Here is a 13,493-nt window from a genome sequence, read left to right as displayed (position 1 = left end):
CAAAAAAAACATATTTATGTGTGCGTGCGGCTATGCGCACTCTCTAGTACAAAGATACTACTGTATATCTTTGTATTATGGTCGTAAAATGCAGAACAACAGGCAGCTGAATAATTGAAGCTGTTTCTGTTAGCTGTTGCTGTCCGAGGATTTACTCCTCAAGTAACGAGCGCTACTGACCCCATTTTTACTATTCTAAAACGTTAAAAACACTTCACACTAGGGACGTATATCTGTGTTTATCGATATATTATTATATTTTTTAGTTTAGGGTTAAAATTGTACCCCTAATCTGATCCCATTATTTTCCTTCTTTGGTCCAGTAATCGTGCCTATTGAATGTTACTGATATCGGCTTTTTTTTATGAAATAAGGGGGCAAACGAGCAAATGGGTCACCTGATGGAAACCAACTTCCGTCGCCCACTCACACACACTCGCAGCATCACACACGCAGCATCAGAAGAGCTGCAGCAGGTGCGTTGCCGGCCTTTTAAGAGGGAATAGGGTAATAGGGGAGGGTAGGAATAGGAAGGGAAGGGAATAGGGGAGGGTAGGAAAGGGAATAGGGTAGGGGATTGGGCCTCCGGTAAACTCACTCACTCGGCGAAACACAGCGCAAGCGCTGATTCACGCCGGTTTTCTGTGAGAACGTGGTATTTCTCCGGTCGAGCCGGCCCATTCGTGCCGAAGCATGGCTCTCCCACTGTTAATTTTGTTAAAAAATTTAAATTAAAATTTGTCATAAAAAATGTCTCCGTAACAATTACTATTTTTCAGAAAATTTCACGCATTAAATAAAAAATTAAAAAAGAGGATCTCGAATCTCGATCCTATTTTATTTATAGCAATATTCATACAGACAGCTAGTTTTATCCAGTCCTGAAAGGCTGCTATCGAATTTTGCTGAGATGGGTGTGTCATAAATACAACGTCACCGCAACGACGTTTGTAATGATAACAGTTCAGCTCGTTGTTTTGCCATATAAGGGAAAAAGTGTTTTTTACATGCTGCATGGCAAAACTGTGTTTGCCGAATAAGCTACTTACTATTAATGTAATCCGAGTACTTAGCAATTTCAATGATCACTTTCTTAGTTGTGTTGTATTTAATGACACTTTTTAGTAATTAACTTTAAGGTAAAGTTAGGCAATCTTATCACAAAAATGGCGACTCAATAGCGCGTAATATCATGAGCCGCGCCGCGCCGAGCCGATATGTACTGTGTGATATGTGTTGGCTTATTTTTGCTCTATAACAGTACGGAACCCTTCATGCGCGAGTTTGACTCGCACTTGGCTGATTATTATACATAATAATATTAAAATAGGCCCTAGGTTAACACTTAACACTTAACCCTACAAACAAAATACAGATTGGTATTCTATTTCAGTCACTTAAAAGTTCAAACATGCAAATTATAATAACTTTATTATTATCCTCTATAAATAAAAACTAGCTATTTGACCGAGTACTCGGTATTCGATGAAAATGACATTTTCTAAAAATGATTCCAATCTAGATCGATTTATCGCCCCCGAAACCCCCTATATACTAAATTTTATGAAAATCGTTGTATATATGTACAAGAATTGCTCGTTTAAAGATATAAGATATAAGATTCGACATTCAAAGGAACAACTCTAGTCAGCTACAATGTGCTTATTTTATAGCAACTGGGAATATAATATTTTGTTTGCCAATAACACTTTCAGCTCTTACAAAATAGAGAAAGGATATTTTCGCTGTTTTCTATTACATTCCATTTTTGAAATTGTAAATATGGAAAAGTTTTTTGTCGATGTAAACAAAAAGTTTGGGTATTTGTTTCGACAGCATTTTTAGGTGTTTTAAAAAATTATTTAAGAGAAAGAAAACCTAAGCCAGTAATACTAGTAAAAATATCCTGACTGTGCGTAATATACACGCTATACACTGGATATTGTTGCCAGATCAAGGGATTTCACCCTAGATTTAGGGGGTTTTCGACCAAGATAGGGGCAGAATTTCTGGGAGGAAATCGAATAAGTTCAGGGGTACGTCGCCGAGACCATCTGGCAACACTGCACTAGTGTATCATTTTGTAAAATAACGATAAGACAATTATCGTTAAAATGTTGCTTCTCAGACACGAGCTAAAAATTTTAATTATTATTATAGCTGTAACATCTTTAATACAGAATATGGAATTTATATGATTTAAGACGAAATTGTAATTAAATTTTATACCGTACTTTTCTAAAAATGTTTAGATAACTAACGAATTCGGGAAACTAATATATTTTATAATATAACATAATATAAAACGTGCATATTGCGGCCAGCCTTATATAGTATTTTCAGAGTGAATTAGCCGTTCTTTAAATAGTATAGTGCCTGGGAGAAGATTTTAAATGTTGCCCAAGCACATAATTATATTCTCCCAACAGTCCCAACATAGTCGTACCCTATAGAGCCTCTATTATTGATGGAATTCCAGCGAGCCGCGATCCAAAACCACCGCGCGTGATGAATGCGATTAAAAAGTGATCACATCATCAGCGATCGTACACCAAGCCAGACACAACACGACAGATTATACCAATCCCCGCGATGCACTCAAAACGCGATTAAAATATTATCACTTCATCATAACCGGATGCGACAAACACTGAATTGAAAAAAGTTTAAAATACCCATTAGTTACTTATATTTTTGAACAAATATGTTTAACATTGTTTGACCTTCAATGGCGTTAAATTTGCAATAAATTCGACCAACATTACGTTTCGAACTTTTGGTAAGCTTCTCGTATCAGCTTTCACATAATGAGAACTTGCATTTGACGAACCAGCCATTATAAATAAGATTGAAAGGAAATTTAAAACATACTGCAGAGGTCAATTGGCCGCCGATGATGACGTCAGAGCGAAACTTGAAAAATTTATTGAGAAAAAACTAGCAAATGAATTTCAAAATTATTTAATTAATATTCTTAAAATACCCTATTTTAACGAAAAAAATTATAAAAAGTACATGTATAACGCGGGGTTTTAAAAATCGGGTACATCCCTATTGCATCACCAGGATCCATCCCTATAACACCTCCCCTCCCGCGCCTCGAACGCCGCGGACCGCTCCGGCGCCCGCGCGGGGTCCGCTGGCCAGTCAGTGCGATTTTGACAATCAAGCGGCGCGCTGTGAAATTCGCGCTTCTCCGATCACGCGATCCTCCGCGCCTCACTAAAACGGTCATACCAGCGATGTTTATGTTCCCGCTGGCCTCTTGTGATTGCTTATTTTTAATTGTTAACGTAAATGTGCTAATCTTGGTTAATGAATAAACGATTTTCAGTACAGAAGCGTTAAACTGGCGCCCATACTAGTGGCTCGAATCCCGCGGCTCGGACATTTTTACGTACACAATTACGTAAAATCGTGTAGGTAAATACCTAACCCGCTTGTGTGGCAGAAGCACGGACCTCCTACGTGATTATCCGTTCGCGTTTGGTTCGCGTACGATGACGAGAACACGGCAGGACGCGCTCCGGCATCGTCAACAAGATGGCGACGGCACGCCAACCGAGACCGGCGACGAAGACACTACCGGCGAGTTCGGTCGCGCTGAGCAACCTGTGGTAGGAACGAGACAACCGCAGGCACCAGCATACCAACTCCCCGAGCAATTTCTATCTACGCTGGTAGATAGCATCACACGCGCTCAAGCTGAAGCGAACAGAACCCTTATCAGCTCACTGATGACATCCGCCGGAGACTTCAGGGCTTCTACCCCGGTGGCGTCGACGTCATCAGCATGTGCGCCCGGCGGCAACTTCACGAAGTGCACCGCCAGATTCGACGGGTCATCCCATGACGGCGAAGTATTGGAGGCATTCCTCGACGCCGTCGAGATATTCAAGGACTGCGCAGCCGTCAGCGACGAGCATGCTCTCCGTGGATTACCAATGCTCCTGGAAGGCGACGCAGCGATATGGTGGAGAGGCGTCAAGTCGTCGGTCGCGACGTGGCACGACGCGCTCGCACGACTCCGCGCAATCTACGGCGTCGCTCAACCGGCATACAAAATATTTAGACAGATTTTCGCGTCCGAACAACAAGATAACGAACGCGCCGAAGTTATGTTGTGTAAAGTGCGCGCTCTATTCGCTAAGTTGCCCTATAAAGTAGACGAAGTTATGCAAGTAGATATGTGTTACGGTTTGTTATGTAATAGACTTAAGAAAAGAGTGCCCCGCGAGTCTGTAAGTAGTTTAGATGAGTTACTGTGTAACACGAGGATCGCGGAGGATAACATGAAGGAATATCAAGTAAGTCCCGATATTATTAAAACACGTAAGTCGCAAACTATACCTACTTCTACTGGCCAGCACCCCGCGCGATCCAATTCGCCTTGCACGAGTACTGTCGCTACGCGTAATAAAAACAGGCCGCGTTGCAGCTATTGTAGAGCTTTCGGTCATATTAGTGATGAGTGTCGTAATCGCGAGAAAACTTCCCAAATAGGTAATAAGGGTAACGACCCCAGTTATAGTTCACCTAAAGTTGTCCGATGTTATGGTTGCGGTAAGACTGGTGTTGTGAGGGCGAAATGTGATGTTTGTAACCCGGGAACGTCGACTTCGATGCCGGCGAAAAAAGAGGGGACGGGGCTCAATAGTGCGACATTTAATTATACCGACTCGAATAGGGATGTTACGTCGAGTCGCGATTTTTGTTATTGTTCCGATAAAGGTAGTGACACACATGTACACTTAGGTAGTACAGTCGCGTGCGAAAATTCATCGCACCCTATGGTGAATATTCGTGTTATGGGTCGTAACGGTGTGGCAATAGTCGACACGGGTGCTACACATTGCATCGCGAGTCCTATGTTGCACCGAATTTTAGTCGACGCGGGAGTACAATTTATCGAATCCCGCCGCGCTGTACGTTTGGCTGACGGGTCTCAGATGTTGCGGGACTTGTTGTCAGCTGAGGTCACAGTCACGATTGAAGGTCATGAGGTAACGAGTGAGTTCCTGGTACTGCCCGGGGACGAGACTAGAACACTATTGGGTGTCGAGTTCTTATCCCGGGCCGGTATGGTACTGGATGTTGCTCGAGGTAAGTGGATGTTCGCGGATGATCCCGAACTTTTGTATGACTTTGTGTATACCTACTCCCTTAGCCCAGCTGACACGGAGCTGTTGCGCGCCGACACCGCGCAGCTCTCGTTGCGCGAAGATGAAGGAACGAAGTTGTCAGAGGAGGAAAGGCGCACTCTCAACGAATTCATCAGTGACAGAACGGCCCAATTTGCGCGCCACGGTCCTGCCACGGAGTTCGCCACCCACCGTATAAAGGTGAGTCCAGACCAGGAGCCCATTGCTAACCCGCCGTACAGGATGTCCCAGAAACGGAAGGAGGCGTTGCAGAGGGAACTAGACAAGTTGTTACGTGACGACGTAATCGAGGAATGCGAGTCTCCTTGGGCCTCGAATGTCGTCCTCGTGGCCAAGAAAGATGGAAGCTTGAGGATGTGTGTGGATTACCGGAGGCTCAACGCGGTAACCGAGCCAGACCGTTATCCACTCCCGCGCATTGAGGACATCCTGCACGCGGCCAAATCCAGTGAATACATGACAACCCTTGACCTGAGGTCAGGGTACCATCAGGTCAGCCTTTGCCCTGAGGATCAGGACAAGTCGGCGTTCACAACACCGCTCGGAACCTTCAGATTCAAACGGATGCCGATGGGCCTACGGAATTCCGGGGCCACTTTTCAAAGGTTGATGGACAGGTTCCGTTCAAACCTGAAGGGAGTAGAACTGCTGTCCTACTTGGATGACCTGGTCCTCCTGTCACCAGGTCCCTTCGAGAGGCACCTGGCGGACCTGAAGGCCGTCTTCGACCGGCTGGCCTTATTTAAGCTACGAGTCAATAGAGACAAGAGTCATTTCGCCCGAGAGTCGGTCAAGTTCCTGGGCCATGTTATCGCACCAGGCGGAATCCAGGTGGATCCGGACAAAACCGCGGCGGTAGATAACATGCTAGTGCCCACAAATGTGAAACACCTCAAGTGTTTTCTGCAAACGTCGAGTTGGTTCCGACGTTTTATACCGAATTACGCAGAGATTGCACGGCCCCTCACTAACCTCCTGAAGAAGACGAACGTTTGGCGATGGGACGCCGAGCAACAGGAGGCGTTCGAGCGCATTAAATCTCTCCTCGTATCCGCTCCCATATTGCGTCAGGCAGATGAGGCAAGGCCATTCATTCTCTGCACTGACAGTAGTGGATATTGCCTCGGGGCCGTTCTCATGCAGGGGGAGGGCTCGGATGAGAGGCCGATCGAGTACACAAGCCGACTTCTCACCAGTGCCGAGAGGAATTACTCGACGACTGAGCGGGAGGCTCTCGCTGTCGTGTGGGCTTTGTGTAAGTTCCGCGGTTATGTGGAAACCGCGAAGGTTATTGTTAGAACGGATCATCAGCCCTTGCGTTGGCTGATGAGTCAGAGGTCACCTAGCAGCCGACTGGCCAGGTGGGCCCTAACTCTGCAAGAGTTCGACCTAAGTATTGAATACACACCCGGACGTTCAAATGTGGTCGCAGACACGCTTTCGCGGCCCGTTTGTTCGCAGGACCCGGTATGCGACATATGTCTCACCGTTGATCTGCCGAAACGGAGCAGTGGTGACGTCCGTGACAATCAACTGATGGACCCAGAGGTTCGCAAGATTATTGAGGACTTGGAGTCCGACGAACCCTCTAGGGGGAGACCATGGTCCGACCGCGGATATACACTTTCCGACGGAATCCTTTATAGGTACAGTTTGGAGTCCGACGACGGAGAAGACGCATGTTTGGTTGTGCCCGAGCACGAACGCAGGCAAGTGATGGCTGACCTCCATGATGCACCTACAGCAGGTCACTTCGGAGTGGAACGCACCTTGAGCCGCGTTCGGTCTCGCTACTATTGGCCTGGCATGCGCACGTTCGTGACTAATTATATTAAAGAATGTGTGCCCTGCCAGAGGTATAAGGCCGACAATCGGAAACCAGCGGGGCTGCTGCAAACCCCTGCCGTATCGAGAAGATTCGAAGTTGTCTCGGTGGACCTATTCGGTCCATTGGTTGAGACCCCAAGGAGAAACAAGTGGATCCTGATCGTGGAGGACGTCTGCTCGCGCTGGGTGGAATTGTTTCCACTCGAGAATGCCACCAGCGTCGAGTGTGCGCAGACGTTAGCCAACGAGGTTTTCCTCAGGTATGGTGTGCCACGCCGCCTCATCAGTGACAACGGCGTGCAATTTGTGAGCGAGGTCATGCAGCAGGTATGTCATGTTTTAGGGATCAGCCAGTCGCTCACGCCATTCTACCATCCGGAGGCCAACCCGATCGAGCGCAAGAACAGGGACCTCAAGGCTCAACTTGCTATTCTTGTGGGCCAGGATCATGACACCTGGGATTTACACCTCGCTGCGGTAAGGTTCGCGATGAATTCCGCCGTTACCAGCAGTACAGGGTACTCGCCGGCGCAATTAACTTTTGGAAGAGAGCTGCGAGCTCCTTATGACTCCGCCACGGACATGAGGGCTATCTTGGAGGTGGATAACTTCGTCCCAGGTATCACTCCCTACTTAAAGAAAATGGCCGCGACCCTGGATGACGCCAGAGACACTCACGAGAGGGCTCAGGCCGTCCAGAAGGATAATGCTGACAAGAAGCGCAGGACGCCTCCAGACTATCAGGTAGGGGATCTTGTCCTTCTGAAGACTCAGGGGCCAAACGATGCAGGGCGCGGACAATCCGCAAAGTTCATACCACGCCGTGACGGCCCATATCAAATCGGTAGTATTGCCAGCCCAACAACTTATATGTTGAAGAACGTTCAGACCGGGGGGGACGTGGGTAAATATCACGTTTCGCATCTCACGCCCTTCTCAGGCCAGGTAGAACCTCCCGTCCGGGAGAAACGTAAACGTGGAAGGCCACGTAGATACTTAGATAACTAGCCCAACGGCGAGGCGCCTAGTTAGGCTAGAGGGGGAGGATATAACGCGGGGTTTTAAAAATCGGGTACATCCCTATTGCATCACCAGGATCCATCCCTATAACACCTCCCCTCCCGCGCCTCGAACGCCGCGGACCGCTCCGGCGCCCGCGCGGGGTCCGCTGGCCAGTCAGTGCGATTTTGACAATCAAGCGGCGCGCTGTGAAATTCGCGCTTCTCCGATCACGCGATCCTCCGCGCCTCACTAAAACGGTCATACCAGCGATGTTTATGTTCCCGCTGGCCTCTTGTGATTGCTTATTTTTAATTGTTAACGTAAATGTGCTAATCTTGGTTAATGAATAAACGATTTTCAGTACAGAAGCGTTAAACATGTGATTTTTTTAGGACAATGCCCATTTATACATCCATATTATTATTATTCCATACCTACGAATAATGATAGTTTTTATTATTCGTAGATCCATACAATTTAATAATTATTATGAGATGTGCCTTTATATCTTGTGTGTTACGTCTCCATCCTTAAACGACTGAACCGATGTTGTATTTGTTTTTAAGGTAAATTGAGTCTCGGGAATGGATAGAATAATAATAGTTTTAATTAAGTTCTAAGTTAAAGCTATACATTACTTCACCTCGCTTTATTTACTCTATTTATAGAATTTTATAAACGTTATAGTTATTTGTTAGTAGTGCTTTGTAAGTTTTCCAAAGAAAATAAAATAAAATAACTTTCCAATCGATGGCAAAAGAAATAATAATTGGCCAAGTGCGAGTCGGACTCGCGCACGAAGGGTTCCGTACCGTTATAGAGCGACAGTTGCCAAAAAATTGTGTTTTTTGTATGGGAGCCCCCCTTAAATATTTATATAATTTGAATTTTATTAATTATAATTAAATCGTAGTTATTAAAGTACAAATATAATTAAGAATTTTGTGAGAAGTGCCTACCTGCTGCCATTATTGATTACGAGCAAAAGAAGCCAAAAAATCACGTTTGTTGTATCGGAGCCCCCCTTAAATATTTATTTTAATTTGTTTTTAGTATTTGTTGTTATAGCGGCAACAGATATACAAAATGTCAGAAGTCTAGCTATAGCGGTTCTTGAGTTACAGCCTGGAGACAGATGGACAGACAGACAGATGGACAGAGGGACAGACATCAAAGTCTCAGTAATAGGGTCCCGTTTTTACCCTTTTGGGTACGGAGCCCTAAAATTGTAACTTGCGCTAAAATTCGTTTATCACGCGGGAATCGTACATTTTCCGGGATAAAAAGTATCTTAATCTGTCCTTTCCCGGGACTGAAAGTATCTCCCAAATTGCCAAATTTCAGAAAAATCGGTTCAGTGGTTTGAGCGTGAAGAGGTAACAGACAGACAGACAGACGCATTTATAATATTAGTATTGATAGTATGGATATGGATAATATAATATTAAGACAGCTTCGCAATCATGGACTGGCACTCATTAGTCATTGCTATCTGTTCGCCTCGTGTGCCTTTATATTATGAACAATCACAAAACAATGCAATGCACTGAACAAATGCGATTAAAAATTTCACACATCAAATCCCCGGATTTGCAGTATTGACAAATAAACTGAACAACATAATTGGATCGTATCAACCAACAGTGCAGTAAATAGGGTGGTGCCCAGGCTCAGGGCGTAGACTCTGACCAAGAATGGCCTGACCGACCAGGCAGGATTCAGAACTATTATTTTTTCGGTTTGCTCCCGATAAGTTCCCGCTGAGTCCCTAGTGCTCGATTCCAACAATAAAATAGGCCTATATTACTCTGGGTACCTACAATAATATCTAAAAAAAAACAAGAACCCATTTGTACTTGGTTACCCATTCGTGCCGAAGCATGTCTCTCATGCTTCGGCACGAATGGGCCGGCTCGACCGGATAAATACCACGTTCTCACAGAAAACCGGCGTGAAACAGCGCTTGCGCTGTGTTTCGCCGAGTGAGTGAGTCTACCGGAGGCCCAATCCCCTAACCCCTACCCTATTCCCTTCCCTACCCTCAACTATTCCCTTCCCTTCCCTTCCCTACCCTCCCCTATTACCCTATTCCCTCTTAAAAGGCCGGCAACGCACTTGCAGCTCTTCTGATGCTGCGAGTCTATAACTCGAACAGCAATCAAATTAACATCAAAATAATGGCGGCAAAAAAGTAAATATTTGACTTGGACTCAAAAACCGAACACGCGTTATAAAATGTTTGTGTACCGCACGACGTGTTTAAACTTTGGTTTAAACACTGATTTTGTGTGCGTTTTAAATTGCTTTTATTGGTTTCGTTTTATTTCACGCTACTGAATATATTGTTACCTGATGCCTGAGTCTAAATTAAGACAAAATTTATTCGTGCAGGAATTGTACTATCAGAGAAGTTGATTCCTAGACAGATGGCGGACCTAAGTAATTTTGTCGAGCTAGGGTCAATTCAGACCGCGACGCGACGAGACGAGGCAAGGCGCGGCGCGGCACAAATTTGTAAATTGTGTGGATTTGACAGATTTCAATTGCGTAAGACGTCTTGCGAATCTGTCAAATCCATATAAATTTAGAAATCATCTACGCGTCGTGTGGCGTCTGAATTAACCCTTACATTGAATTGACATAAGCCGACCACATGACGTAGGTCCGTCAACTGCCTAGGAATCACTTTCGTACGTGTACCTATGAGACATTTTCTGATCTCAAGTACATAATACGGACGCTCGTACGGTGAAGGAAAACATCGTGAGGAAACCCGCGCATAGTTGGTCCCAGACGTATTGACTAGTTCTTTCCTCTGGACTAGGCCGACTATGATGCGAGAATGCCGTATGCGCTTGGGCAACCATACGGACATTTAAAAATCTTGTCCCAGGCACTACAGTATTTGAGGAGTGGTTACTTCGCTCTGAACAATACTGTATAAATCATCCATAACGGATGTAAAGGCCTAGTAAATAATTGAGTGTCTAAATGCTCCGCAGAGGCATTCTGAATAGACGGTTCTTTGAGGTTGGTCGTCAAATCAAAATTAAAATTAGTTCGACGTATTAGAAACAGCGTCATGATCAATATTTTCGTAGGTGTTATCTAAAAGGTGGATAGATACAAGCTAAGAAATTTTGGATCTGACTGACCTGCTTGACAAGGATCATTGCCTTGTTAGGAGTTCTGTACCACTTACGACGGTATTAAGACAGCGCGCTGTTAAATACCGTCGTGTGTGGCACTACAAGTCAGCTGACTGGGATGGGATGCGGCCGTTTTTTGCATCCTATCCTTGGGGGCACGTGTGCTTCTCGCCGGATGATCCCGACAACACTGCCAACTCTGTTGCCGATGTGGTGATGCAGGGGATGGAACTTTTCATTCCGACCTCTGTAGTGCCAACTGGTGGCAGATTTCGTCCCTGGTTTGGTTCATCCCCCAAAAAAGCTTCTCGCCGGAAGCAGGAGGCTTACCAATCCTGGGCCAACGCAGTGTCTGCTCGGGATTTAAATACCAGCCCATATAAAAAGGAGTACAACCTTGCCTCTAGGTCCCTCAAGAAAGACATTACTCGGGCAAAGCAACAGCACGTCAATAGAATTGGCAAGAGACTTGAGTGCCTCCCCTCGGGAACCCGTGCATTCTGGTCTCTTGCCAAAGCTATTGAAGGAAATTTCTGCAAGCCAACCCTACCATCCCTACACGTAGGAAATGGATCGTTGGCCCAGGACGCAAAGGACAAAGCCGATCTTCTGGGCAAGCTCTTTGCGTCAAACTCGACCCTGGATGACGGGGGACAGAAACCGCCGACCATACCGCGATGCACGAGCATCATGTCGGATATTCGGTTTCATCAGCGCTCAGTGCGAAAAGCCCTCTGTTCCCTTGATATCCAAAAGTCGAGTGGGCCTGACGGAATCTCGCCTATTGTGTTGAAAAGTGTGCTCCAGAGTTGGCTCTGGTCTTGACACGTCTTTTTCGGCTCTCCTATTCCAATGGCATCGTCCCGGCTTCCTGGAAGACAGCCTTGGTGCACCCGATCCCCAAAAAAGGTGACCGCTCAAATCCTTCCAACTACAGACCAATCGCTATAACCTCTCTCTTCTCGAAGATGATGGAATCCATTATCAATAGCCAGCTTCTTCGATACTTGGACGGCCAGGGATTGCTAAGCGACAAACAATACGGGTTCCGTAAGGGTCGCTCGGCTGGTGATCTCTTGGCATACCTGACTCATCGTTGGGCTCAGGCAATTGAGTCGAAGGGAGAGGCATTGGCTGTTAGTTTGGACATTGCGAAGGCCTTTGATCGGGTTTGGCATAAAGCGCTGCTATCAAAGCTTCCATTATACGGGCTGCCCGAGAAATTATGTAAGTGGGTCACTAGTTTCTTAGCAGACAGAAGCATAAAGGTCGTAGTTGACGGCGAATGCTCGGAAACTCAGTCTGTTAATGCTGGTGTCCCTCAGGGCTGTGTGCTATCGCCTACTCTATTCATACTGCATATCAATGACATGTTACAAACCAACGGCATTCATTGCTATGCGGATGATAGTACAGGTGATGCTATATATGCCGGCTCCCCTAATATTTCTCGGCAAAATGTCACTGAGAGTCGAAACGAACTTGTGTCTAAGGTGGAGAATTCATTGGAGAAGGTCTCTGAATGGGGTAGACGTAACTTAGTCCAATTCAACCCCACCAAGTCTGCGCGTTTACCACTAAAAAGTCACCAATGGTCGTTTATCCTCGTTTCGAGGGCACATCTTTAACCATCTCCCCTAGCATTGAGATACTTGGCGTCAACATATCGAGCGAAGTCCAGTTCGGATATCATCTTGAGGGTAAGGCCAAATTAGCCTCGAAGAAGCTTGGTGTTCTTAACAGAGCGAGACAGTACTTCAGTCCGGACCAACGCCTACAACTCTACAAGGCGCAGGTTCGGCCTCATATGGAATATTGTTCTCATCTCTAGGCAGGGGCGCCAAAATACCAACTGCTCCCTCTGGATCGTATCCAACGAAGGGCTGCTCGAATTGTTGACTGCCATAGTGTTTCAAACAGCTTGGACCCCCTGGAATTACGCCGAGATGTAGCTTCACTCTGCATCCTCTATCGGTTGTATCACGGGGAGTGCTCTGAGGAATTGTTCGGAACCATACCACCTGCAACTTTTCTGTGGAAGACTGCCACTCATCACCTTGATGAGTGGCAGTCTTTCATAGTGCGTTTTTCGCGTAACTTTCTGCCATGCACTGTAAAACTCTGGAATGAACTGTCACCATCAGTATTTCCGGACCGATACGACCTGCAAACCTTCAATAAAAGAGCGTATTCCCTCTTAAAAGGCCGGCAACGCACTTGCAGCTCTTCTGATGTTGCGAGTGTCCATGGGCGACGGTAGTTGCTTACCATCAGGTGACCTGTTTGCTCGTTTGCCCCCTTATTTAATAAAAAAACAAGGTTTTGCAATAGTCAAAGACCGGAAAGGAACTAC

Source organism: Aricia agestis, chromosome Z, assembly GCF_905147365.1.
Source record: "Aricia agestis chromosome Z, ilAriAges1.1, whole genome shotgun sequence".
Classification (NCBI taxonomy): domain Eukaryota; kingdom Metazoa; phylum Arthropoda; class Insecta; order Lepidoptera; family Lycaenidae; genus Aricia; species Aricia agestis.
This window is presented reverse-complemented; position numbering follows the sequence as displayed.